Source organism: Leptonychotes weddellii, chromosome 6 (assembly GCF_054177405.1).
Source record: "Leptonychotes weddellii isolate Sample4059 chromosome 6, ASM5417740v2, whole genome shotgun sequence".
NCBI classification, from domain to species: domain Eukaryota; kingdom Metazoa; phylum Chordata; class Mammalia; order Carnivora; family Phocidae; genus Leptonychotes; species Leptonychotes weddellii.
In genome coordinates, this window is record NC_138374.1 from 135,512,097 (window position 1) to 135,517,827 (window position 5,731).

Here is a 5,731-nt window from a genome sequence, read left to right on the forward strand (position 1 = left end):
AGGCGGCCAGACATTATCAAACATTCCTAAGTGTTATCAAGTCCCACCTTTATGTCCCTTCCTCCTTGGCCCTAGTTATTATCTCTGGAGATGCATATCTTATCTCTAATATTTCACTTACACAGGGGCAACTCAAACATTTGAAGAGGATAATGCATTTTCCTTTGCAGGACCTTTAACTCAGCTGATGACTCCTTTGACCTTCATGATAACTCAGAGTCCACAGACCCCTCAAAATCCTGGTCTTCAATCTCTGGATTATTTTCAAGATATTTCCTGTTTTCTTAATAGTATTCTTCAAATGGGTCACCAGGAAATGGGTGCAACATTCCAGGTGACAAGATAGTCATCTGCCTTGTGCTAGAAGTCAGTTTTATGTTAATACAGCTTAGATTTTTTTTCCCTCTCATTTCCTGGTAATTTCTGTCACATGTGTGCTCTTCCCTGACTCCTATGTCCCTTAGACTAAAGGATTTTATATATTATTCTTTAAGGCAATCTCATATTTGGTATTTTTCCCCTTAAATCTCTGCCTTTGACTTGAGGCCAGAATATCCAGTTCTTTTCATACTTCACTTATAACCTCGAGCCTACTGGTTATCTCTCTTATAATTGCATTCTGTTCCTTCTTCTAGAATTGGAGGCTAAACAGTATATGTATAGTGTAGAAACACAATTAACAGGGGCTACATGGATTCCAGTACTGATTTATGCTCAATGGCAAAGAGCACTGTGCTAGATACACATGCCTGCCAAGTGCCCGTTGTGATGGTTCACATGCTTACAGGTTTTCCCTCTTCATCTTGGGTACTCCACAAAACAGAGTCACTTTGTCCATCTCCAGAAGTTCCATTTAGGGGCACTTGCACTTGACCTCTGCTCCAGGGAAATCACAGAGTACATGCCCTTCTCTCCCATCTGTGAGTTCTAAAAAGAAATAGCTCCTCCCTTTCACAAAGTACACTCTGGGGAAGGATGTCATATGGGTGGGCAAGAAGACAAGATGATTTATGACACGGTAGGGATTCCCTGGGCTGCCACAGGGCTCGGGCAATCTTCTAGTAGTCAGAGGGCGGAAGCAGAAACCTGAGGGAAACTGGGCATGGCTTTCTGAAGTGCGATCAGGAAATCTTTTGAGGCACTTGAAGAGTCCCATCTATTGTCCCAGAGACCAGTGCCACAGTTTTGTTCCCCGTCCAGTCCCTCACATCCCCACCTCATACCCCTTACAAGTGATGCCCTGTAACAATTACGCTGTTTGTAACTGCTCTGGAAGCTCATGTTGTATGCTGTATTGTTCAGGACTTCCCTTTCTTCTTCCTTTTGACAAAACCCTACTGTGATGAGATAAAGTGGGCAGAAAAGGTGCAGAGCGTAGGGTTTCCAGGTCCAGAGGTGATCCAGAGAAGACAGTCTCTCCCCTACAAGACTCTCCTCGCTCACCACACTATTTTTCCTGACTCTACAGTTAGAACTTCAAACCAGCCCACCCGATTACTCTCCTCAGAGTTTCACTTGTCCTTTTTAAATGTTTATTTATATGATAAAAGAAGAGATAAGTGTTGTGTGGCAACATCTCAACCTTAAAAACCCAGTGATTTAACTTCTCCATCATTCCCTTTGAAGTTAAATGCTGCTGGAGAAAATTATGTAATAAATCAGATTATTACAATAAGCTGATAATCAACTTCTTCAAATGTAAAATTTTTACATTTTTTTTTCTAAAAAAATATCAGCCTATTCTTTGCAGAAGCTGTTGCACATATGCTCAATTCTACCTAAAACATCAACTAACTGCTCCTCTCCACAGCCCTCTCCCTCGGTCCTTCCAAACACAGTACCACTCTGGGACACTGCATCATTCTTTAGGGGAAAACACCAGGGAGCAGACTGAAATGCCCTGTTCCTCTTGTCATGGACTTTACAAATGTACTTGCCCCACAATTATTCCAGTAACTTTTTCCATTCCTGTTATAGCACAAGGCATCCCCTTCAGTGTTCTCAAATATACTTCCTTTTCATATGCCCTTCATTCGGTCTATTCGCTATTTATTGGTGCTTCCTGAATCCCTCTCTATGTAATCAGGGCTTTTCCCGAATCCTGGACAACAGGGATTGATGATCCGACATTATGTGAATAGACACAAAATAGGAATGTGTCTGTGTTTTTTCAGATTGGATGCTTTCAGCGTAGTTATGCCAAAGCACGCACACCCTCCCAAACGCTGATGTAAAGAGAAGCTGGAGCGGCTCGAAGGAACTCAGACAACCGATCCCAGAGAGAGACTTTTTTATTTCCCCTTGATTTGTGAAGTTTTCAGGCAGGAAAAGCAGCCTGAGGATAGATACTAGGAAATGAGGGGAGGAAAAAACTGTCTGATATCAGTGCAATAAATTAATAAACCAGTTTTCAAACTCTATCCATGATTTACTCTTTCTTCAAATATTTACTAAGCACCTGCCATGTGGGGGGAGATACAAAGGTAAAAGAAACAGCACTCCTGTTTTCAAAAGAGTAAACCCGCACTTACTCCCTCAAACTCCTCACACAGACAAGGGTAGTGGTTCTTTTTTTTTTTTTTTAAGATTTTATTTATTTATTTGAGAGAGAGAGAATGAGAGAGAGCAAGCACATGAGAGGGGGGAGGGTCAGAGGGAGAAGCAGACTCCCCGCCGAGCAGGGAGCCCGATGCGGGACTCGATCCCGGGGCTCCAGGATCATGACCTGAGCCGAAGGCAGTCGCTTAACCAACTGAGCCACCCAGGCGCCCCAAGGGTAGTGGTTCTATTTCATTAAATAAAAGATACTGATACTTATCTTCATATACACTGTAAGTGATGATCCCTTTCTTTCCTTTAGCTCCCCTTCCTACACATCTTTAAATTAAAATATATGTGTGTGTGTATATATATATATACCAACGTCCTCAAATGTTATTAATTATTATTTATAGTATTATTTAATATATTTATATTATTGATATTTATATATTAAATCTATTATATTTATATTTAATATTAAATCTATATTTAATATTATATTACATATAGATAATATAAATATATTATTTAATACTATAAATAAGTAATTATTATTATTTATTATTTATTTTTATTTAATTTATATATACAATATATATTTAAATAATAATTATTATTTAATTATATAAATTATTAATACTATAAATGAATATATTATTTAATACTAAAAATAATAAAATTTTATTACTAATATATCTATATTATTTTATATGAATCATTAATTTTATATTTATTAAATTAATATATATTTACATATTAATATATTAATTATATGTATTATACATAAGTAATATATTTATAATATGATATATAATATATAAATTATTAATATTATATATTATTTTATATAAATTATTACTTATATGTAATATATTTTTATTAATGTATAAAATATATTAATATATTTATATTATTAAATATAAATACTATGAATATAGTAATAATTAATATTTATTTTGTTAAATAATATATTTATAATATTTATAATATATTATTTAATAATAAATAATATTTATTATTATATTTGTATTTTTTATTATATAAATATATTTATTAAGTTTATTTATATATTTATTAAGTTGCCTTGAGTAACTTATGAATGTCAATAAGGTAAGTAACAACTCTTGCTCCTACAAAGATGGGTTAATAGAAATCAGAGTTGAAGCCCCACCTTAAAAAATTAAATGTTGGGAAAAAATACACAAAAGAGCAATTTTCAGACATTGGACAACAGACGGCATAAGGCCCCCAAGAGAAGAGATAGCACAGACATATAACACTTCCATCAGCACAGACAGTTGCCCTAAAACAAATACCTGTAAGCCAAAAGTGAGATAAAATGGAATTGCTCCAAATGGAATCTACTCAATTAATTTAAAAAGGCAGTAAAAATGGGATAAAAATTTAAGACCAGAGATTATCCAACTGGATAAAAAAATATCTATTTATATACAGTCTCTAAGGTGCCTACCTTAATTATGAACCACAGGTAGGTTGAAGATAAAAAGACAGGAAAAATATATACCATGACCCCCAAATGAAATACAAGCTGTAGTGATTATATTAATATCAGCTAAAGTTAATTTTAGAACAAGGAATATTCCTTGAGATAAAGGGTGTAATTTCAAAATAGTAAAGTGTTCAATTCAGCAAAGAACATAAAAATCCCACATGTATATGCATATAATCACAAAAATTGAAAATTCATTAAGTAAAACACTGATAAAAACTAATGAGAAATAGATGAGTCCACAGTTATAGTTGAGGAGTTCAACATTTTAGTCTCAGTAACTGAAACACAAGGATAACTCAAATAGGGATATAAAAGGACAAGGATATACTATATTTGTAGCTATAAAATATATAAGGATATAATATAATCAATGTAATATATAAGGATAAAATAAAAATGTAGAAGATTTTAACAATACTTTAACCAAGATGATCTAACTGATATTTATTGAATGTTACACCCCAAAACAGAATACATATTCTTTTCAAGTGTGCAAGGAATACTTACCAAGATAGACCACATGCATGGCCATAAACAAGTCTCAGAATATTTTGTAAGATATAATTAATATGTAAGGATAATGTTTTCTAGTTACAATTAAGTTAAAACTAAAAAACACTAACAGAGATATCTAGAACATACAAACCAGATTATTAACATTTAAATTACACACTTCTAAAAGCTGATAGGCCAAAGGGGGGAAAATCACAAAAGAAATTAGAATTATTTTAAACTGAACAAAATGAAAATATGACATACCAAAATTATTTGGGGGAAGCTAGAGCAGGGTTTAGGGGGAAATTTATAGCATTAAATGCTTACAATACAAAAGAAGAGACCCAAATCTATAGACTAAACTTCTGTCTTAAGAAACAAGGAAAAAGGGGCACCTGGGTTGCTCAGTCAGTTAAGCATCTGCCTTTACCTTGGGTCATGTCATGATCCTAGGGTCCTGGGATCGATCCCCGCATCGGGGCTCAGTGGGGACCCTGCCTCTCCCTCTGCTGCTTCCCCTGCTTGTGTTCTCTGTCTGTCCTTCTCTCTGTCAAATAAATAAATAAAATATTTTTTTAAAAAAAGTAAAAAGAAACAAGGAAAAAGAACAAATTACAGTAAGTCAAACAGAAGAGAGGATATTATATATGTTTTTCACATGATAAAATAGTAAAGAGAAAATCAACAAAATCAAAACAATTTTATTGAAAAAGAATCAATAAAATTGATAAATCTCTAGGGAGACTGATCAAGATAAAAGGGAGAAGACACAAATTATCAATAATAAGCAAGAGCTATCTTACATATACTGTAGACATTTAAAGAAATATCATGGACAACTTTATGCTAATAAATTTGACAAATTAAATGGCATATTACTTGAAAGACAAAGTTTCAAAACATTCCATGCTCATGGATTGGAAGAATAAACATTGTTAAAATGTCTATGCTACCCAGAGCAATCTCTATCTTCAATGCCATCCAATCAAAATTCCAAAGTCATTTTTAAAAGTGCTGGAACAAACAATCCTAAAATTTGTATGGGATCAGAAAAGACCCCAAATCGCCAAGGAAATGTTGAAAAAGAAAAAACAAAGTTGGGGGCATCATGTTGCCCGATTTCAAGCTATATTACAAAGCTGTGATCACCAAGACAGCATGGTACTGGCACAAAAACAGACA